This window comes from Marmota flaviventris, chromosome 13, assembly GCF_047511675.1.
Source record: "Marmota flaviventris isolate mMarFla1 chromosome 13, mMarFla1.hap1, whole genome shotgun sequence".
NCBI classification, from domain to species: domain Eukaryota; kingdom Metazoa; phylum Chordata; class Mammalia; order Rodentia; family Sciuridae; genus Marmota; species Marmota flaviventris.
Window position 1 is genome coordinate 44,107,547 of NC_092510.1, and position 25,153 is coordinate 44,132,699.

At 34.0% G+C, this 25,153-nt stretch overlaps 1 protein-coding gene across 1 annotated transcript in view; it reads right to left on the minus strand.

The window, feature by feature from the left end:
* Nucleotides 1–25,153, minus strand: part of Ptprd (protein tyrosine phosphatase receptor type D) — a 380,695-nt gene that overhangs the window by 236,023 nt on the left and 119,519 nt on the right. The window lies entirely within an intron of this gene.

Sequence of the window (25,153 nt, forward strand, 5' to 3'; positions counted from 1 at the left end):
ACAAATTGTTTATCTATCTTTATAATACCAAACCCTGAAGTGTTAGAAGATTATTGAAGCCTTTTTTCTTTCCTCTTAAATATTAATGTGCACACTTTTCAACCAATTGTTGGCACATAATACCTGCAGCAATTCTTGATTCTATCATATTTATAAAAAATAATGTCAATATCTATAATAACTATAAACACATGATATTGAGTTTTGTTATAGTGCCATTTCCAGCTTACTGAAACAATTCTGCATTTGAGGCAGACTTCCAAAATAGAATCAAAGACTCTTACTGATATTTGTAAGAAAAAATGATGGTTGCTTTATGGTCATGATTTGCATTTTTATACATTATCTATTATAGTTTATGTCTTTTCCAGTGTGTTTTAAAATTTCAGATTTTGGTTGTATTTTAAAGTCAAACTAAACAAAATTTCTGTAGGTTGAGACCATAATAATTAAATCAGGGTTATGTGCAGTCTGTTTTGTTCTGCATAGATACACAAACATACAACATATTTTTATATTAAATGTATACAGCAAGGTAAAAAATACAATAATTCATATCTTTATATCTGTGTCTCTTTCCTGAGAATACCTAGTTGCATATTTCATACACAAAGCAAAATTCAACAAAGCCAAAATAAATCATTCCCCACCACAAAACCTCCACAGATATATTCTATTTTCTGCAGACCTAATCCCTGTACATGGCATCTTCACCAAGCCAGTTGGCCACCCAGGAAGCATGGTCATATTCCTAAGTAGCAACATCCAATTGCTGTTGATACCACATTTACAATCAACCTAACTCCTGTGAACTGTCACCAGACCAAGTCCAGACCGTTGCCATTCACTATTTTAACTTTAATACTAAACCCTTCCAATCCAATTTCTTTCCACACTGCACCCAGAGCCATTTTTCAAAACTGCATATCTTTTATTTAGGTTTTCCTGATTCAAATCTTTTTTTTCTCCAAAAGTTCCAAAACCTTTATTTTCTCCCCTTCTCTTCCCAACATAACCTGAACTTTCAAATCTGGACTACTGCAGAGTTCTGTCACCACTGACCAAATCACTTGAGCATGTGTCATTCTTTTTGCCTGGAAAACTTCTAATGTCTTCCTTGAAAAACTGAGAGACCCTTTGAGTCTTGGCTAAAGAGTTCATTTTTTAAAAAAGCTTCCACTAATTCTCAAATCAACTGAGGAGCTCCTGCCTCTATTCTTGAGGCACCTTTACCACAGTCTTTGTTATTCTATTTGTATTCAACTGCAATGGCTATACAGGATTACCTCAGACCAGCAGGCTCAACATTACCTGGGAGTTTATTAAAAATGAACATTCTTGGGGCCAGGGTTGTGGTTCAGTGGTAGAGTGCTTGCCTAGGATGTGTGAGACACTGTGGGTTCAATCCCTAAATAAACAAAATAAAGGTATAGTGTCCATCTACAACTAAAAAAAAAAAAATTAAATACACATTCTTGGTCACATCCCAGACTTACTGAGTCAAGCTCTAGGGGTAAGATACAGCAATCTTTTGCTCAACAAGCTTTCCAGGTGATTCTGAGAGACACTAAAGTTTCAGAAACTCTTCTTTTGAAATCAGGTGTTTCCATGTCAATCACTACACATAATTGAAATTAACTTCATGATTTCATATTTTTTCCTTTATTCTAAATATGCATGTACATTTATTGAATAAATGAGCAAACAAAGTTAAATTTGGAATCATATACTTAATGTATGTGCACTTTATACGGATTCTAGACACATCAAGGGGCTGTACATTGGATACTCATTAAAAATCTGAAGAGATATAAATAATGTTACATGTGGTACATAGGAAAGAAGTTTCACATGCCATATGTACATCATGAAAAATGAGTACAATCACATGAAATCTCCAAGCAAGACCACAGGAAAATTCACATAATGCTTTTATGAGCCAAAGGCAATTCATCAGTTATTTTCTTAGAAAATCATCGGGGGATGCTGTTGATCTTAGAGAGCCCACACCTCCAGCCACTACACACAATGTGGTGAGGAAACAATTAAGTAATCTGTGTTTCTGAGAACTGTATTGCTTATATACCTGATATGAAAAGCTATAACAATCTCAATTCATTACCTGAGTAACAATTCAACCCAATAGTTGCAAACACTCCAAGCAAAAATTTAGAAAATTTCTGTAGACTCACACAACACATACTTTGCCTACTGAGTAAGAGACTGCAGGAACTCTGTATACAAGCCAGCTATGGTGCACGATGAAAAGACAGTAACACTGTATTGGAGTATGTTAATCAGAATCTGCCCGCACTGCCTAAAATATTCAGATGGCAAAGTACTTAGGATGAGGATTTTTGGTGTTATACATTGTGCTTGATCCCCATCCTCAAGTACCACACAGTGCCTTTGCATATGGTAATTGCTTATTAAAATATTGACTTGAACAGAATTTCGGCATAACTTGTCTCTGCTAAACATTTTGAATAAAAGTACCAGACTTAGAACTTCAAATTTAAACGGAGTTATGCACACAACATATGTAGAACTTCTGTCAGTAATCACAATTGATGATATATTGACTGGATTTATAAGCATTTTGGAAATGCTTTGAGACAAATATTATGTGTATGTCACTTGTGTATGTCCTGCACCGACAAAGTTCTTAGAAGTTATCTAATACATGGTTGTGCAAGGAAGAGAAGTCAGTAAGAGCTTTTACTGAATTGAAATTAACCACTCTAGAGAATATTTCTGATGTTATTTAGATGCACACCATTCTTTGAGATATATGGGGAGTATTTTAGGGCAAGATGCTCTTTCTCCTTTTGAATTTTCTTTGTTGCCGATGTGATTCAGTTCACAGTTGACTTTACTCAATAGAATAGCACTGAAGTGTCTTTAAAGAATTACTTCACTTCAGGGGTTGAACCAGTAGCTCAGTGGCAAAGCACTTGCCTAGCATGTGTGAGGCACTGGGTTCAATCCTTAGAACCACATTAAAAAAAAAAAAATTCTACCCATGTACAACTAGAAAGAAACAAAAAAGAGTTACTTCACTTTAAAAATGAGTGGTTTCAATCTTTCTCAAAACAAATGTCAAATGTTTTCTCTGATATAAGGAGGCTAATTCATAGTGGGGTAGGGAGGGGAAGCATGGGAGGAATAGATGAACTCTAGATAGGGCAGAGGGGTGGAAGAGAAAGGGAGGGGGCAGGGGACTAGCAAGGATGGTGGAATGTGATAGACATCATCATCCAAAGTACATGTATGAAGACACAAATTGGTGTCAACATACTTTATATACAACCAGAGATATGAAAAATTGTACTGTATATGTGTAATAAGAATTGTGATGCATTACACTGTCATTTATTTTTTTTTAATTAATTAAATATATATGTGTGTGTGTGTGTGTGTGTGTGTGTGTGTGTAATTTTTAAAAAGCTTTAAAGGTAAACATACCATTTAAAATTTTAACATATTGTGGAACAGCAGTTACAGGCTGAAAAAAAAAATTATAAGAAACCGTGCACTTACCTAAACAACAACAACAAAAAAAAACAAGACCAAATATGCACAAAGTAAAATCTTTCCAAGATGCAATGATTTTTCAACTTTATCTTTCAACCATAAAAGAGATAGCAAGGCTAATGTGCTATACTGACATAGTCCTGTATTGCAGAACAGTATTTAAATATTCAACAAAGAAAAATGAGTCAGAATTCATGGTGTAATGGTATATTATGTGTTGGTATGATATGTGAAATTAGAACAAGTAGTTCTCTACAAGATCCGAGTTCTCATCCTTCTCATCCAAGAGATGTTATTCTGCATATGTGGAATCCAGGGTTTATATGCACCAAATCCGAGAGGGAACCAATTTCAAACTTAATTTAATTAATAAACCATGACAAAGAAATAAAGAGAATAAGAATATTACTATGGCATAATACCTTGTAAATCACTTGACAGAAACAGGACATTTTCTTTGGACATGTGGAAATACTCAAGCCTTTGACCAACTGTCCCTTTTTTTCTTTTCCACAGCTTATTCTTTCTCATATCCAAGATTCTTTTCATTTTTTATCTAATTCTTATACTGTGCTTGGTGTATAACACAGACTTGATAAAAATAATTTTTAAAAGATAACAAAAGTAATGCACATGGAATTATGAAATGAAAATTTTGCTAAATATATTTTCTTTATTAGTTATAGATACCTTTGTGTCAAAATATGCCCAATAAAAATGGTGACTGTTCATTCATTTTATGTTCATTCTCCCTGTTGTTTTAATCACTTGCTCATGCCAAGCATCATAATAAGTCCTAGGCAATAAAGGTACAAGAAACCCAGTTCTCCTCAAAACAGAATTCCCATTCAAGGGGGAAAATGTATAGTTGCAAGCTAGAGTACTTTAACATAAAGTGTTTCTTCTAAAGTATTAACCGATCAAAGCAAGGTATTGACCAGATCCGCTATAGCAAATGGCAAAAGTTTCAAAGAGTTAGATTGTGGTAGTTGAGAATGATTTACCAGGTTGTAAAAAAGGTACAGCAGGAAATTAAGCAGAAGGGAAAGCATGTGGTTAGGAGGAATGTAGGACATTTGGTGAAAACGGACCACAACACTCATAATGGGAAATTAGGCTGTAGAGGTGGGTTCTAGTATAAGCTAAATTGTTTGCTCTTTGTCCCGCAAAAAAAACAACAACATTAATTTCCATCATTATAGGAGTGAAAAAGGACAGACGTGATCTGACTTCTCTTTGTGGAGATTATAAATGTCGAGTCATTTCATGAGTTTGAATCAAACAAATTATTGGAAATAGGAAACATATTTCTATTAATAACAAATATGCTCTGATAATTTGGGAATTGAGATAGAATATGTAAAATTGACCAGATATATATGGCAAGTGTTTCATTTTTGTTGATGCTGTTGTTTTGTTTGTTTGTTTGTTTTTAGGGTAAGTGTTATTAGTAGCAGTAGACCTAAGAGAAGAGACAAGTTTATCTTCAGAAGAACAGAAGAACAAGAATATATGCAAAGAAAGCAGGAAGTATTTAAGTTGAGATAACTGACAAACCAAGACAGATTCAAAATGATGAATGACTCTAAGGCACCAAAGCAGTAACAGGAAAATAGCTTATAACATGACAACACAATCACCTGAAGTAATAGACCTAAAAAGTGGAGTGATTATAGCAATTAAATTTCTCTTGTGCAATATCGACCCAGCAAATTTTCTTTCTTCAATTTTAAATATACGCTATATATTCTGCAGCTTGCAGTTCCTGGCAGACTTCTTACTTTTGCAAGTGAAAACAACACCTGAATGTGAAGATAACAAGGTACATGAGAGTTTAAACCACATAATCAGGAATGTCTTTGACAGGTTAATAATAAACAGTCTTTAAGCTTCAGATGCCCATTGTGACACTTATGTGAGGTCTATTCTAAGCCGTGAGCTATGATTTGGAAAGTTGTCTAACTATAGAAGAGTTAACTCTCTATGAAACCACTGGTAAATATAATGAGTACTGGTCAACTGGACAAAATCAGCTATCAGACACACGCAAAAAAAACATACATGTGTGTTACTCTATTATTAGTAAACTTGGTGATTTTTTTTTTTTTAAGAACAGAAAAAACTACTGGGTTTGCAGAGACTCTGCAGAAGTAGAGAACCAAACACTGTGAATCATATATTTGTTGACAACTTTCTTCTCAATAAGTTTGGTGAACAATGAAGAAATTCAGACTTTCAATTGGTTAATTTTGAATACTATCATTTTCAGTAAAGTGAACATTAGAGCTTGTATATAGTTGTTCTTATCACAGCACACAACCTATCAAAATTGTTATTTAGTTCAATTAATTGGTTGGTTCTGGTTATAATCCCAAGAATCAACTCTAGCTTGGGTACTGCATGGAAGCTGGTTAAAGATGTAAAGTTAAAGTGATGGGAAGTAAAATACTGTAGATGCCATAGAAAAATTAAAAAAGAATGAACCAACCTTTCCAGTCAATAAATTAGGAAAATAAAAACTCATTAATTCTAAAGAAAGCAGAAAGTAGTGATAGGTTAAAATAGAAATTAGAGAAATACAGAAACAAAGCTGCAATAGAATAGATTGACAAAACTAAATTCTCATCTGAACATTAACTAAAATTCCCAACTTAGAGTGAATCTGTTTAAGAAAAGTAGGACTAGGCATAAATAAGCATCATGAATAATTTTAAACAGGGTAGAACAACATCTATTTTACATATTTTGAAATATTGAAATAAATTGAATAAAAGAGAAACTTTATGTCTGAAATTTCAAAAATAAGATGACACGTAACTTCCTGGGAAACACAAATTATTGAAGTGACAAATGTTTTTAAAAGGTCCAGGATAAAGATATCAGGAAAAGGCTCTCACACAACCATGAAAATTCACTGTGTGACAGAAGCAGCATTTCAAATCTGGAGAAAGAATAGAAGAGCCAGTAAATAGTGTTGGCACAACTACGTACCCATGTAAAACAAAAAGGTATACCACTCTACAAAGAGAAAAAAAGATCAATTTCAGGAGTCAGAGATAAAAATGAGAAATAAAACCTGAATGTATTTATTTCTGTAGGTTATATAAGAATTTCTCAAACATAACACATGAATTAATAATCACAGAGACTGATATATTTGACTACCTTAAAATTAAAAACTCTTGTTTAGTTACAAATTAACACAGCAATTAAGATAGACTTGTCCAAGGCAGGGAGACTAATTTTTTAGTGCACTTAACTCACATGGCATTAGTAAAGAAATCCTTATCCATCAATGAGAACAAGGACACACAGGAATAAAAAAGGGGAAGAATAGTAACTGACTATAGAAGATAAAACACGAAGAGTAAGAATTCAGTCTCACTAGAAACCTAAAAAAAAATAAATGAGGTTCTATTTCACACCTACCACACTGGTTAACTTTAATAATGAAAATAACAAAATTTACACAAGTTATGTAGAAAAGATTAATCTTGTTTATTGCTGGTGGAAATATAATTTGGGGCAATCATTGAAGACAAATTTGGGTGATATCTAGTAATAGCTGAAGATATTTTTGTTTCTGTTATCCAATTAAACAACTTGAATTTAAGGCAAATCCCTAGAGAATTTCTACCATAAGTAAGGAGGCATGTAGGAGCTGATCAGTTGGAGCACTGGGACTGAAAACACTCAAAACCACTCCAAAATTCAAACTTACAGATTAAGAAATTGTGGTGTATTAATTCATTGGGATACATAATTTAAAAAAAAATCAATGGTCTAGACCACATAAACATGGATAATTTTTTTCAAAAACCTTAATATTGAGCAAAGAAACAATGTTGAAAATTACTATTGAATTAAATTATTGCTAATTACATAAAATTTTAAAATATGTAAATCCACACTATACACTATTTAAGATACATGCATGTTTTGAGGTACAAAAACTTCCATAATTTTGATAATACATATCAAAATCAGGATGATTTTGTCCTTTGTGGAGGAAGGTGAGACAATGAAAACAAAATGAGAGTGGACTTCAACTCTAGGGTTTGGTTTTGTTTCTTTAAAACTGAAGTGTGCATGATAGAATGCTAGGAATCAACAGATATTTGCCCACTGCATGCTATTTACTTTCTTCATTTCATATTTATAAAGTAAAGTTCAGGTTTACTAGTACCTCTATGAGAAGTATTTTCTATGCCAAATATAGGACACATTTCACCCATTTTTGCAGTCATATCAATGAGAAAAAAAATCTTTGGCAAACAAAAAATTCTCCTCATTACATCCCGCAACAAAGCCCAAGATCAGGAAATTGGCAAAGTTTCAGAAGTCCTGGATTCACTTTGATTGTCAACATGTGTCTTCTGTGTATTAATGTTGGTACTACTTGGTTGTTTTGTTTTGCTCCCATTGGAAAGAAATCCAACATTTCTTTTCAATTGTAATTTTGCTTAACAAGTAATTCCTTCAAAATGTGGCACTATGGTATTCAGCAAAATTAATATTGCTTTTCTTTTATTATTGCTGAGGGAGAAAATATTTCTAAATATTATCATTCTTGCACTTGTGGTTTTTCACTTATTTTACATTTTTCAATATTCTAGGCCCTGTTTAAGGAATACGCCTCTAGTATTTGCTAGTAAGTCATGTACAAATATAACATACAATGCACTTTCCATTTTCTTGCTACCAGGAATTGAACCCAAGGGCACTTAACCACTGAGCCACATCCTCAGCCCTATCTTACATTTTATTTAGAGATAGCGTCTCCCTGAGTTGCTTAGGGCCTTGCTGTGTTGTGAACTTTCCTTTTTAAAGGAAATATTTCAGGACTTTGGGCCTCAGATGAACACAAAGCTTGACACGGGAAGTGTAAAAGTGATCTTAAAACTTGAATCTGAGTTAGTTCACCCCAGGGTACTAAATTCTTTAAAGAGAGTAAAGGAAAGGAAAAGAATTTTCTGTTGCTTGAAGACAAAGGAAAAATAATCTTTTTACATTTAACTTAATAAAAAATAATAAGAATTTCTAGGGCTCTGTGGTAAATGAGCTTCACTCTCCTGAGTCAGTTGCTATTCGCCCTGGCAAGGTGAAATGGCCAAAGTAAACTAATAGTAGTCATACTTTAGTCTTCCTTTAAGTCATTTGGAGAAGATTTCTTTTGATTCAAGGTCATGAAAGCCCAGGCATAAAGAGAGGTCAGATGCCATAAGGATGTTTATGGATTGGTGGGATTTAATTTCAATTGAGTTCTATTTATTATGGTCATGTGCATGAGTACTCTATTATACCAACCACCCAACAATGAACAATAGTCCTTACCACATATTTAGATAGTGTGACTTTCATAGAAGTCATTACTTCCTTAGATAAAATGTATTTATATATGCCAGGGAAACCACATAATTTTTGCCATTCTTAAGCTATTTTAATAAGTGAAAACTATAAATGCATCAATGAAACACAATGCGCAAGGTACTTCCACATCCTTTTCCTGCCCTTCACGGCACACCTCATCGGCCTATGGGTAAGGCATGTCCTCATCTTACAGAATACAAGCTGCCATAGATCTAGTTATCTCGTAAATACATTTGTCTTCTCTCTGCAGTGGTTTCTGTATTAGTCAAACAGGGATTAAAGTTTTATTGTAACCAATTAAACTCATAAATAAGTTGTGAATATAATATTAATAGGCATTAATTTTTAAGTGATTCATAATGTCCCATGGGTTGTAAAGAAATAGATTATATAAACAGCTTTGGTTCTTCCTCATTAAGTCTTCTCCAGCCTATGTTTCCTTCCCTCCTCACTTCCAGACCGCAGTACTGTCAGTCTGCACTACTCATTCCATTCTGGAATCTTACATTGCTCTGTGCGCTTCTGCTTTTTACCCACTTGATCTAGACTGGGATCAAAGATAATTAACCAAACAGTTGCATCTTCAAATGCAATGATATAACCAAACCAGCCTGTTGAGTGCTCAAAAAAGTTAGGCCTTAATATACAGTATGACTTTGCATATGGCTGCTTGGGTAGGTACATCAGGATGAGAATCTCTTCACTACAAAAAAATTCCCCACTCCCACCCCCAAAGCCACAGTCTGTCCTTGGTTGCTATTGTTTCACATATTTTTTAAAAAGTATGCCTCAACCCAATGTTTTTCAACATTCATATACATTGAAGTCAAAGAAGTCACCTGTTCCAAGTCTTCATTTAACTAACATAGATACTTTAATTTTTATTTCATGCCATTTGACTATTTATAAATAAATGAAAAATGTCTGTACTGGCACCACTTACATATTATGGTAGCTGTTTTGACCATTATTTAAATTTTAGCTTTCATTATTCAGATTACTGATAATTCTGTTTACTCCTAAACAATTAAAAAAAACAGCAAAAATTGTAGCCATGCAAGGGTTTTTCTAATTTCACTAACCTCTTCCCAATCTTTCAAGAAGACAACAAATTTTTGTTAGCTTTTGCCTCCATTGTAGTTAAAAATAGTTATGGAATTTGAAGATATGTAATTAAAAATAACTTCAACACAACCAATAAAATATAACCATTATATTATAATATTTCTTGAAGTTTTTTAGCATATAAAATTTAATACTAAGTTGATTGAGAGCAAAAAATAAATTAAGTTTAATAAACTAAAAGTTCTCTCATATCCCAAAATGAAAATAAAGGTATACTTATAGTTAAAATACCATGACCTCAACCACCCTGGAAAGCTATATGTCATATTTACAGCCAAGAAATTTAAAACATGTGTTACAAGAAAAGAACAACCCACTTAGCGGGAAAGGACAAAATTAAATAAAGATCCGTAAATGTAAATCTTCACTGTGGCAAAGAATAATTTTATTCAATGTTTCCATCGATTAGATGAAAACTATAAATCCTGAAGGATGTCAACAGATACTTAAAACAATCAAGTGTCTGAAATTAAACAGTAAATAATAGCTTTTTGCATTCCAAGCAGGGTCAAAAGTCTTCAACAACCCCCATGGATGGGGCTATTCTCCCAGAACACATGCTGTTCCCCTGTGATAATTTGAGGTAAACCTGATCTTTGACTATATGGAGCAATTGTCTTTAATTTAAAGATTTTCTTTTACTGTGACTTCTACCCATGAGAGTGAACAGCAGCAAAGCTAGGCTAATTTGCATTCTGAAATTTCATTCTGTGTATTTATTTTCCTTTGGAGGGTTCTTGTTACAGAAGAGCTTCATTAACTCAATTAGGCATGATCTAGTGGGCCCATACAAATTAGGCTAGCCACAGTATCTTTAGAATGGACAAAAATAAGAAGCCAGCTGTATTCTTTGTTTTGAAGAAAATCTTACCAGCTGACATTTCTTTGTGTCACAGTCATATTAAGCTCATGGCAACTGCAATAACCAAAATGTGTTTTGAAAGCCCTCGCCTCCAACATGGTAAGACATATAAAAGATACACTACTGGAATAGGAGATGGAATGGTTTTTATACCACAGATTTTTCATAGCACTTAATTTCTTTGCTTTATTCACAGAAAAAATAATCTTTTGGGGGAAAGGATACTAATATATCAACCCACAACAATTAGGGCTATAACTTTGATTCCATATATAATTACATTTGAAAGAATAAGGAATTATCAGACAGCAGCTAGGAGAAAAGAGATTTCCATTTTCTTCCTATAAACCCCTACACACACACACACAGAGAGAGAGAGAGAGAGAGAGAGAGACATAAATAATAGCCCACAGAAGGAACAATAGATTCTACTAGGCCTGTGAACTTAGGCAGTTGCCAACTTTTTTTAACTTATCCATTTGGAAAAAAACTATGTGGATAATTTGTAAAAATAGAAATTCTTGGGTCCTATCTCAGATATATTGAATGAGAATTTTGTATTTTATACAAGTAATTCCTTTTGGGTTGCCATAAGCTAAAATATAAAGAATGTGAAAGCTCTATACATTTGAACAAGGTGGCTATCAACTCCGATTTGAAGAATATGAATTTTGAGTGATACATATGAAATCAACAATATTCAGAGAAATTTCTAGTACAAAGTAACTTTTGAGAAAAATAATTAGTTCCATAGGAATTTATTTAGGTTCATCTTTACATTGTGAGAAGCAGCTATAAATCAACCAACCCATCACTTTCCAAGAGCCAAACATATACTCTCCTATCTTTAAGGTAGGAACAAATTTTAAAAGAGGAACACTTAAAATCATATCTTATACCATAACATTTAAAGCAATAAAACTTTTCATGAATCCTGGATTAAATAAAAAATTCAGCACAATTTCAGTTACATTCTGACTTGTCTCCTGATTGTGAATGTATTCTGAAGAAACATGAAAAAAAAAAAACCAGGAAAATCCTAGAACCTACTTCTGATGACGTGAATGAGCAATGTTGAAAAGAAGATGGTACTTGGAGTAGGGATTTACTGTCACCATAAGTTATTTGTGACTTAATAATGAGAACATGGAGTTCAGAATACTGTCCAATTTCTGTAGATGACAGTGAGTTCCCAGCAGGGACTGTTCCTCTCCAGAAACCTGCCTTGGATAACATCCTGGTACTTGGATGCCTTGGAATGTCTGCCACATCAGAAATCAACAAAGTCATGCTTCCGTTTGAAGGAGAAACTTGAAACATTCCTCTGATTCCTAAACTGTGCCCACACAACCTGTTACAACATTCTGAATGTTGAAGTCCCCTAGTGCCTAGATGCAATTTCAAATGTACACTTGCAAGTGTGGGAAATGTCAATTGGAAAGGAAATCATGTTGGAAACAACAGAAATTACTTCCTTTCACGTGTCAACTAATGACAACTGGTTTTTAGTAACAAAAGATCACCGAGGTTATGAGTATTGATTTTTACAAGCTGAATATGGCCATACTAAGAGTGTATAGATTTTGTACAGTCACAGTGAGCTGAAACTGATTTTATTAAAGCTTATAATAGAAACCAGATGGTCATTGTGTGAAAGAGATATATCCTTCCTTAAGAGAGGCTGAAAAATAGTCCAGGGAAACAGAAATAAAGTTCTTAAAACAACATATGGGAGGGGGGATATAAATTTAGGCGTCTGAGAATAATAATGACTTGCTCTGGATTAGGCTAGTATGCCTTCCAAGATATGTTATCCAGAGAACTTGTGCATGGTTGTATGCTGAAGACTCAATCAGAGGGAGGGTGATCAAGTTTGTCATACTTTAGTCTTCCCAATTGTGGACGATGAGGTCACCAAGTTTAATATCCTTTTCTTTCTGGACATGTTATATCTACATTTGAATTCTATACTGGCTTTCCTCCCTGTAACCCCAAAATAATAAAGACCCTGGGTTCACTAACTGGCACTAGACATGAACTCACCACATATTTTAATCAAATGACTCAAAGGAACTCTGGAAATGTTTATTTGATGTGAGTGCAATGGTCACAAAGGGACATGGATGATAAATATGGACATACTACTAGAGATTTGCACTGGAATTTAGTAAGCAGTAGACCAAATAAAATACTTCTGAACAAAATTAAGGTAGGCAATTTTCTATTGCTGCTATATTTTTCTGTCACAAACTGTGGCTTAAAACAAAAATAAAAGTTATCTTATAGCTCTGGAGATCAGAAGTCACATATGGGTCTCACTGGGGTGCATCCAGTGACAGCGAGGTCACAGTCCTTTCTGAAACTTTTAGGGTAGAACTGATTTCCAGCTTCAGAAGTCTGACAACTTTCCTAACTTGTAGTTCCTTTTTTATCTTCAGAGCTACCAAGGGCTAGTGTGTGTCTTTCTCAGTTTGCAACATTCTAACACCAACTCTTCTGCCTCCTATTTAAGGATCCTTGTGATTACACTAGGCTAACCTGGATAATCCAGGATAAATTTGACTTTAAAACTGGCAGATTAGTAACATTAATTCCATCTACAACCTTAAACTTCTTGTGTTAAAAAGTAACATTCACAAGTTCCAAGGATTAGGACCTACTTATGGGAGCAGGATGGGTGCACTGGAGGCATTATTGAGGTTATTACAACCATATAGCATGAAAATCATTTTGCTACTGCTTAGTGGATGGTCAAAACTTCTTCAAAGGAAGACACATCTGCTACTCTTCAGTCAGGTAATTTCATTCAGCCTCATTTTGACTTCAGTGTCTTTTATACACTGATCCAAGGTGGTTTTTTATTGGTAGGTATGATTTAATCTTCAAAAGATAACTGCTTGATTGCAATCAAAATCAAACAGAATAATTTATAGAAAATGGAAGCAAAAGGAGAAAGAATATGGGAGAGGGTGAAATTTTTCCAAGTGATTTAATTGAAGATTATTTTAAGAATTTCTGTAGATCAAATTCATAAGGAAAATTCTAGTTTACTAAAACATTAAGTCTGAGAGCAATGAAAAAATTGCTGTTCCATGAGCCTTGAGTGCAAACCAAACTAGTAATAACAACCTCATTTATATATCACAGAAGTTCACTGTAAGCATAGGGTGTAAGTCTAAATCAAGCTTTAAATTTGAGCTCTGCATTCACTGTGTAAACTTTCTAACTGTATAGACTTTAATGTAAAGGGCTGGTTGCACATTAATAAAAATTTTAATTCTTCTTTCAAGTTTGGATTTGGCTCAAGAAATACAAATGTCTGGGCAGAGGAGAAATAAATTTTGGTTAGCTGGCTGTTGGTTTTACAGAATTTCTTGAAGTCTAGTCTTGTAATATCTTATATTCATCAAAATAACTTTTAAATGAAACACATGAGGTCAAAAAGCATCAAAGTACAGTGACTTCAACATGGAAATTCAAATTTTAAAAGAACTCTTTGAACCAATTAAAAATAAAAAGTACTGACCATACAGACCTTGAATCAGACAAATTTGCATTTGATACTCAACTCTTTCAGATGAATTTCATGGTCCTCCTTCTAGGTGATTCTTGAAGGCTAGCTCTTCAAACCCTGCTCAAATTCAAAGCAGCCTCCCAGATCCAACCCACTACACCTCAAAACGTGAGTGGGTTAGATATAAGAGCCTTCATAATTTTCTTATGTACATAAATGAATACACTATAGTGAATCCCACTATCCTGTACATCCATAAGAATGGGGTCCTAATTAGAATAAGATATATTCCATGCTTGAATAATTATTCAAAATGAATTCCACTATCATATCATGTAGAACTCAAAAAAAAAAAAGAAAAAGAAAAAAAAAAGAGCATTCTTCCTGTCACCGCTCTTTCTGGCTGGAAGAGAGTCAAAGATTGGACATCCTTCATTGTGTCAATGCCAATGGTGCTCACATTTAACATACTGACTATTTTTATTTCCCAGTTCTATATGTGTATCAGCTACATAATGAGTAGGTGTCCTGAAATGTTTCCTTTATTCACTTGACAAAAGTTCAACTCTGGTTAGTGAGCAGCAGACACTGAGATAAATAGTGAAAATTTTGATTTCTTTTTTGATTTCTTGAAGTATATAAAGATTGCTGGTCTTGAGAATCTTGGCTGAGAGAGTACCTAAAATAAAACAATTATAACATGCTAAGTGTTAACGCAACCAATGCACACTATAGATGCAAGGAAAAGGAGAGAACCCTCTGAAGGAAGTCAAAGATGAGTAGTGATACACGAAGCAAATCTTCAGCATTAAGTAGGTGTTAGCAATATATATATATATATATATATATAAAAATTCCTAGAAGCACAAATAGGTGCAGTACATTTAGGAAGCTGAGGACAATTTACGTGAGTGGTGTGAAAGAACAACGGAGGAATAGCAGAAAACAAGTCTGGAAAAATGGAGAATAAACCAGGAAAAGTTCACATACTGATAAAAAGTTTGTTGAAAACTCATGACCCAAGAAGTTCTGGGAAATTATACAAGAAATCCTAAACTAAAAACATTCACAAAAAGGACTTAAGGGCTCGCCAAAAAAGAAAAATATGTTTTACAAGGTCAAGTTTGGCTGAGAACAGTAAGATGGTAAGCTTTCACCCCTGCTACAGAAGATGACTGATCCATATGTGTGGTCCCCAGAGCCATTCAGCTGAATGTCTAGAAAACCAGTGTGCAACACAGGGCATGAAGAGCTGGTGAAAGTTCACACTGTGCTAATTGTAAGTTGCCTTTGTTGTTGCTGTTTTCAATTTTAAGTGGCAAATTTCCAAACACTGAGTAGATATAACTGTCTTCTCAAAATGGCGTTAACACTTCCTTGTAAACTCAAAGTATTTCAGGAGAGACATCTTACCAATGTCTTCTAAGAAATCTTATTTCAATGGTAGAAATGACTCATTAAACTTTTGATTCTTATTGGTGTGAAACACTATCTTAACAGGTTGTGAGATCATATCTTCTAAGAGTGGCAGAATTTTAATAAAAGAGCCACAATGTGTTTTAAAAAATACAACTCTAGAAACATGTGCTGTTGAGTCCTCACAATAGCTACAGCAGCTTTGGCAAAAGGCCTCCAGATAAATAGGTCTGGTGAAGGGAATACAAAAAGGTAAGAGAGAGCTTCCATCTTTGCTTTTTGACAACTTCAGTGAACCAATTATTCTTAGGGAGCTAGCTGGGGGGCCTCAGGAGGGCTCTCTAAGTAGCATATACACACATATCTCATACAGTCCCAGGAAGAATATGCATAGTCCAGTGGCACGGACCTTTCTATATCCCAAGTTATCTTTTGCAATACTAGAAAAGCACTATATTGACATAAAACATAACATCCAAAAATTTATATTTGTTCTATCATTTGTTTTTCCTGCACTGGTTTGACAAGTGCAATCACTGAGTAAATCTCTACTCCATAATTTGTACTCCCAACACTCAATTACTTTAAATATCTTATCTTCTGCTCCAAAGTCTTCTATTTTTTAGAAAAAATCAACATCAATTTTTTAAACAATTCTAATGCTCACAGTTTTGCAATAAAAAATTTAAAAGGAAATTTCAGTCATTATTCAAAGGACAAAGGTGACTTCACCAATCATTGTCACTAACCATTCTCTAACTAGTAAAAATATTTTTTTAACTGGCACAACTCAAATATACAACCTAAACCCTGAGAGAGAGATTCATACTATATTAAAAAATTCACCTACATGTTTTAATCTGATTTTCTTATATTTCAAATTATATAGAATAAATTTTAATTCAAAATGAGTGAAAAGATAAAGTTCATTAGACAGAGCTAGGACAGAAAAGTCCTAACATGCTTTTAAATAAATATTTAAAGAGAGAATAGAGGGATTAGGCAAATATTGAAATGTGGAACCATATAGCCAATCATTGCTGACATGAGGACCATAAATTAATGTCCTGAAAGACAGCTTAGTTTTTAAGGGCCACATAGGAGCATCCAAAGTCCAGGGTAAAAGTAGAACTGGTATGGTATTTAAATACCTGTACTATAATTCACATCAAGATACAAGCCAGGAGTGAAGGAAAATAATATAGAGTCTCTCACAAATGAGTGTGTGTGAGTGTGTATGTGTGTGTGTATTTGTATTTGAGAGTTATTGACAACAGTTTAGAGGAACATCAACATTAATTCTTTGTGCTTAGAAAGCTTGGTTTCATTTAACACTTACATAAAATGTATTTCAAATTTAATTCTACAATTTTTAAAAAATCCCTGTGTTTAATGTCTTGGCAATCATCAATATAAATCAGGTGTTCTTCTTTTGAAAAAGCATATGGTCTAATTCATAAGTAAAAACTGAAGTTAACTTATCCATGTGTGTTGATCAAAAAAAAATTCAGCTCTATAAATCTCTCTTTAAAGACAAGTTAATGCATACTCAGCAGCACAGTCACCTATCTTAGTCACCCTCATCAGGATGAAATTCTACATTGTATCTTCACCACTGTAACTTACTATTAATCATTGGGTCAAGATCCTAGAAGAAAATAAGAAACTGATGAAGAATTTTCTTAAAAGCTTCAACCTTCCTTAATGGCACAAGTATTAGAGATTGTGAGAATATTTACTTTTTCATAAAAGTGATACATCCTATTTGATACAAGGGGGGAATATATTGTAGTAATTTAGGTTAATGAGTCATCATTAAATAAAAAACAATATTTTTTAATAATCAATTATCTCAATATGAATATCCTATTAAATAAAATATATGGACTAAATATGTATTTTTAATACTGTCTCAAAAACAAATTAGCAAATGAAAAAATATAATAATTACTTTGAAGTCACTCTAGGAGGTAGTGAGAAAAAAAAGATCCATAATATATTATATTTTTCAACCAAACATACATTACAGTAGAATTTGTGATTCTAGGTCTTAATGGAATTAACATCACTAGTATAAAAAGTGAAAATATATAACAGAGGCCTCCAGAAAAGCAAAAATGATGTAGAAACTAAGACACATAAAGCAAATTCAGTTATTTTGAAGAATAAGGTTGGTTCAGACACATCAGATGGCCAATTAAGGGAAAAAAAAACTATAGTTTAATCAAGATGTTATAATCCATTAAAAGGAAGTATTTAATATACATAATAGCACCAGGATATTTATGTGTAAACTACATTAAATAAAATCTAGATCTAAAAAATAAATGCTATAATAATTCAATTCCTGTTTAAGTTAAATGATCCAAAAAGAGATCTGTTACAGAAAGAGTTTCAACTACATAAGGGGCTGGAAACCAAGTAAAGTTGTTTGTGGTAGCTTAGTTTTTAATATTCTGGGTTGGACTTCATTTGACACATGTATTAAATGGTGTGAGCAATTTTTAGTTAAATATTTAACAGGATGTCATCCTAAAACCTCATGTTCCTATATTACTGTACTGTTAACAGAATCAGCTTTCAAAGATTTATGACTTCTATTAATTACACTAAAAATATGGTAGATTTGCTCAAAAAAATCAATTGTAACAGGGAAATGAAAGCGTATTTTTAATTACAATCATGCATTACAAATGACTGTCATTATCAGTTCTTTTTCTGTTTATTCCCAAAGAGTTAAAAGAGAATCTCTTTGTTTTCTGATATTTCACTCTAAAAGAATAGTCTTTGAGTTAATACTTTACTTGGCTTATAGGAACCCTAGTTTAGCTTCAAAAATTAGAAATGGAGACAAAACTTCCAAGAAAAAAAAATAACAATCAAATACATAATTGTCTGCCATTTCCTTTATTTTATTTTTTTTGTGATATGAGTTTTCTCCTCTCCCTAATTACCTTTCAGTTCAAGGAAAATTATGGAGTCTCCACTCTTTACTACTATAGGTTTTATTTATTTACATATTTGTTAATATGCCTGCCTTGTTCCAGAAATAATTTAGCATTCATTGCATTTATAGAAACAATACAAGCAAAAACCCAAAATTAAAAACAAAAAATTGGGGAAGAGAACAGAACAAAGAAAAATAAAAATAAGAAAAAAAGAGAATCAAATAAAAGCAGAATGTACTCAAGTTTACATTTAGGACTACATTTCATATTTCTGAACACTTTTTGTTGGACATTAAATCAATATCAATTTCATGCTCACTGATGTTCCCAAGCAACTCTGTTTCTTTGTCCAATATGGTCCTGGATAGCATGAGCCTGTGCTATAGCCTATATTCACAAAGACTTATGTGGCTGGGCATAGCTACAGAATCAGAGTTGGTAACGACACTCAGATCATTCTTTTCACTCTTCATTAAGCTCTTGTGACAAGTATAATCTATTATCCCCGATACTTCTTATTATTTAAAAGAAAAATATAACCATTTTTCTTGAGCCAACTTATTTAAAGACACAAAACATTCATCATCATAAACAAACCTACAAATTCATTCATAATGTTTTATGTTATTCTTTTTTTTTTTTTTTTTGAGAGAGAGAGAGAGAGAGAATTTTTTTTTTAATATTTATTTTTTAGTTTTCGGAGGACACAACATCTTTGTTTGTATGTGGTGCTGAGGATGGAACCTGGGCCACACGCATGCCAGGCGAGCGCGCTACCGCTTGAGCCACATCCTCAGCCCTTATGTTATTCTTTAGCACCTCTTGGGGACTGAAGACGACATGGGTCTTTTTGGCTGTTTCACAAAGAGTTAAAACATACCCCATGCACAGGAAGAACACCCACCAAACACACTTACATGTTTATCTCAGAGCCACAGCCATCATCATTAATTTTCTTTTTCAGACTTTCCTACATTCTCCAAATTTTCGACAAAATGGTCACTATGAAAGAAATAACTAGTACCTGAGAAATGTTGAACGACAAAAGAAATACCAGAATAATGGTACATAGGATGAGCCAACATGAAAGCGTAGCCACATGATTTGACTACTAGGAAACCTACAAAAATAATCCCTCTTCAGCTCATGTATTTAAACCCAAGAAGTTCTTCCAAAACCAATCAGATACACTGCCTAGTTTGATCTTCAGAGCACCATAAAGTACTCTCCACAGTGAGAGACAGAGGCCCTCTCATCAGAAGGGCCACTGTAATGGAAACTCAGAGAAGTGCTACCTTCTGAGGAGTGAAAACACTGAGGTTATCAATCTAGGAGCAGAGCTGGAATCATTAATCTCAGATCCAGACGTTTCAGGACCCGAAGGCAAAGACAGAATAACATAGTTGGATACAGGGTTCTGCTCTCTTGGTGGAAAAAGAGACAAAGACTGAACATTAATTAAAAAGTAAAAACCAAGGGTCCTGAGGGGGTTGAGAGGACCAAAAACCACTCACACATAAGTTACCTAGGAAACACTTAGTGTTTGCAAAACTGATAAAAACGGCGAAATTGGAAAATTGAATTATTTCTTTTGATTCTTTTTTTCCTAATTCTAAACTCATAAATTCCAAAACATGAGCACAAAATATGTCGAACTGCTCATATTTCCTCATCTCTCAAATTCTATAACAAAAGCTATAACATTTAAATTTAATTCCATCTGTGAATTTGTAATTAGCGTTTGAATAAGGAACTACACTTAAACTTAAAATACGAAATATGGTCATTTACGAATAAACCACAATACTCATACTGTGTTTAAATATTGCTAAATTAAAGAGAGACTTGAAATAAATGAATAAAATAGTATTACCATACTTATGTTTTCCTGGACATTCATACTTATTTATTGCACCAAATTAAGAGGTTCAAACTAACTCCATGCCAATTTCAGCATGAGCTGCACTGTTTATTCACCAAAGAGAAACATGAATTGGATTACTTTTACCCTGTTGATAGTGGTGGTGATATCGCTTTTGATTGATGGTGTTGCTACAGAGTAAATTCTTTCATCTATTAGCACAGAATTCAAGTGATCAAATAAATGTACATGTTATCGGGGTTGAAAAATAGAACTTAGAAAACCATCATTTATTCACGTAGCCAATCAGAAAGACACAGTATCAAGCACCCACGCCAGATGTTGTGCTGTTCTGGAAATCCAGAGACAAAAGTCACACAGTCAAGTTTTGCTGGATGGCAATAGAGAGAGGAAAAGTATAACAGGTACAGACAGTGATGACACAATGTGGTGCATACAAGGACAGAGAAGGGAAGAGAGTGGCAGGCCTCCCCCTCTGCACCCAGACACTGATGCTTCACAGTGTGCTATGAAACAGAGATGCAGAGCAGCCAGCAGGCGAACAGGATAGGAACCAGCTCTTCACAAATGTGGAGACACAATATCCAGTGTACCAGTGGAAGAAAAGTCTTGAAGGCAGAAACCTTCTCCAAATGTCTTTGGCATTCTCTTCTAATGAAGCCAGTAGTTTGCATATGAAACCGGTGACATGTTTTCACTGTGAAGACATTATCAATTGTACTTATTTGAAAAGCCCCCTGGACATCACTGACACACACTCTTCTTAGTGGCCAGGACTCCTGAGACTTCACACTACCTTGTCTAAGGAGGGTGTCTTCTCCTCACCTATGTATAGGATTAGACAGCAGAGGAACTGGGAGGTGGCAGATAGGACAGTGAGGAAAGTGATTCTAAAATTCAAGACATTTGAAGAGAACATTTTAACAGATCACAAACTGTAAATTTCAATAAATATCACACAGGTGGATTTCAGCTTGTTCTTTGTTCTTTGCTTGTAATTTTTCCATGCAATATAATGTTACTATTATGTTTATCAGGAGTCAAGATACCAAGGACATTTGTTTTATGAGATGGTAAATTTCCTTGAAATTGTGCAAGGAGAAAATACACAAATACTTAAAGTTTTCATTTTTCAAAGTACAACAAGAATTAGCATGATTTATCTGATATAAAAACAAAAAGGCCTCCTTTCAACTTCTGCCATGTGCTAAGGCACTACAGACAACTTTAAATAGAAAAGACTGTCAATCTGAATGAGCTCACTTGCATTTATAGTTTTCCAGAGTCAGCACCATGTCTAAACTAAAATATATATAAATATAAATACATATATATGTGTATCATTCATTTCATAAATAAAGGAATAAATATGGATGCATGTGTATATATACATTTATATTTACATGTATATACACATTAATACTTATATAAATATGCACATATATTTATATATGCCCTAAGTGGATATGGGCATACCTTTGTATATCCATATTATAGCTCTCATTCCATCTCCATCTCTGTACATCTGTATATATTCCTTTAACACATTCCCTGTCAGTCAAACCCATTACTCAATTACTTGGTCTTCCTTAGACTGCCACCACTGGAACACAAAGCAATTCCAACAACACTAACAGACTATAGCCACTGAACCTGACTTAATCAATTTTGAGCTTTCACAGAAATGTTTTTAATCATAAATAATATTATACTACCTGAAAATTGAGTTGATTTATATTCGTGGGAAGTATATTATAATCTTTACCAGAAACTAATAATGATTTTAATGAAACTGCACTGACTTCAGAGGTTTCACCATTTACAAGTTGCTTAATTCAGCCTTAGTAAAATCATTCATTACTTCTTAAAAACATCAGAAGGAGAACTACACATACAATTATTAGATTATACTGGATTTAAAGGCTGCTTTTATTGTAATTGCAATAGAAAAGAAATAAAACATTTTAAATATCTACCTTTACTTAACTATGAAACTGTATTCAGATCAGAGTTGAAATTCTTGGTGTGGGTAGAAAGTTTGAGTCTCTGACCCAACAGACAGCTTTATCAAGTCATTAGTTCTAAGACTAGATAATTTGTAACACTGGAGTTGCCTTCCTTTAATGTGTTTGCTCCTTCACTTATTAAGAGTAAAAAACCTCAGCACCCAAAACCCCATTTCCTAAATTAAATACTTCATTTATTTCAGAAGGAGATGCTCTCAATTATAGTCACCAAAGCTCAGGAAGCAATTAGATGATTAATTCACTTAGAATATAAATTCAAGAATATCCACTGCATATAAAAGAAACTGATATCAAATACAGGTCCCTCACTCTTCTATCCACTACTATAACCAATCTACCAGTAAATAAAATTCAACTAGAAATATTCTGGGAATTTTAGAGAAAATAAATGATTATACATCATTTCCACATACAAATATTTCAAAGTTTGGTTGCACTAAAGTCATAGTAAAGCCCTTTAACAGAAAAGCCCAGTGGATTAAAAGGGTTGCAATATAAACACATGATTTGATTGAAAATTATCAGATACCAGAAGGTACGATCAACCATATACTAATAAGGTCTCTACAAATGGCCAGGAAATACTATTCTCATCTCAAAGTATATCCAAAATCAAGCCCTCTGGTGAGCTTTGCTCTTTCATATTCAGTTTCCAGAATATCTATTCATTAATAAAATTCACTGACAACCTACTATGTGCTGTGATACAAGGAAAGGAACTCAAAAACAAGTAAGTAAGGCATAGTCTCCAACTCCCAGTGCTTCTCCAGAGAGTAGGAAAGACACATGTATGGAAGAAGTTAAGATGTTCCAAAGTCTGAGGAAAGAGTGGAGCCCACCATGGCACACACAAGGGACCACCTAATCTCCAACAGCCAAGGAAGTAATTGTGCAAACTGGATGTTGTTCAGAGGAGTAACAGATCTCCCACTCAGCATTTAGTGAATGAATCACAGGCAAAGTAGGGAAGAAAAAGCATGTGCTGAGGCAGAAATATGTAAGAACAGCTGGGTTTTTTGTTTTGTTTTGTTTTGGGAGGGGTGGGTGGAAAGTAGTTTAGTCTAACAAAAGGTTGAAAAATATTACATGAGATAAGTGGAGCACATGATGTTGGAATCAAGGGACCTTAACATACTTGGGGGCTTGGCTTTGACCCTACAAGCACTGGGGAGTGACAACAAAGCAGACAACAGCTGAACAGATACCAAAAGCTTAATGCACAGAAGCCATATAAGATCTCTTACAAGGGTCCTAAGAGAAAGAATGGGGCCCTAAACTCAGTCAGCCAGAGATAGGATGTAGAGACCTAAAATACATTATGAATTTACCGACAAGCTTGTGCCTACTCAGTTTTGCAGAATAAGCTATAAAAAGAACGAAGAAAGTCCATGGGTTTTCAGGCTTAATTAACTAACTGGAGTATATGGGGCCATTAACTGAGATGGAAAATTTGGAAAATGAAAGAGAAAATCAGGCCAGTTCTTAACAAGTTTAATTGAGATTACTATCATATGTTTAGGTAGAAATATCCAATGTGCTATTGGAAATAGTGCCCGCATCATAGGGGAAAAGAAAAACAAGATTTTCACAAATGACATCGCACATGAAAAGGGACAAAAACACACAAAGAAAGAGTGGGTAGAGGAATGGCAAGGTTAGTGACTTACTGAACAACCGCAATTTGATTTCTGGATTCCCAATTTATTTTGAAAACTGAACACCACCATTTCACCTATTGCTTGAATCCATGTAGGTAACCTCTGACCTGTCAGGATGTTCTACTGCCCATGCTCCCAATTCCAGGGCCACCATCCAGCTATTCTTCCACTACCCTCTTCAGCCAGAGCACTCCACTTATATAACATGCCTCAGTAGATCTCAAAATGACCATGTTGAAAGAGTGCAGGGTGAACACATTTTGAAGTTTATTAAATCTGACATTTTGATATTTATGTAAGCTGCAAGCACTAAGCATAATTGGACTTAACTATTGGCTTAGGTTTAATGGGTTGTGAATTTAACTTCATTATCATAGTTTTTACTTGTTCTTTGGGCTCATTCGAACAAACTAGGGAGGGAATGTGAAAGCCACTTTTTGTTGCACCAAAATAAAAAAAAAAACAACTTGATTTGATCTGAGACTGTTTAAATGAAAGAATGTGGCATCATCTGTTGCAAAAAAAAGGGAAAAGTTTAAGTGACAATCAGTGAGTTGAAGTATTGAAAGAAAAAATTAAAGAGGGAAAAAGAAAAGGAAAGAAAGAAAAGAACAAACCAAAAACCAAAACCAAACCCTAGGCTCCGATTCCACATTGCTAGTTACTGAGTTACTGGGAGGCTTTGCACAGCCTCTGGAAACCTCAGTTTCCTCAAAAAAAAAAAAAAAAAGTGATGACATCAGGCATTCAAGCTAATCTGTCACCTGGAGAAAGCCTCTGCATATGATGTCAGGTCATGTATGCTGGTTCTCATTAA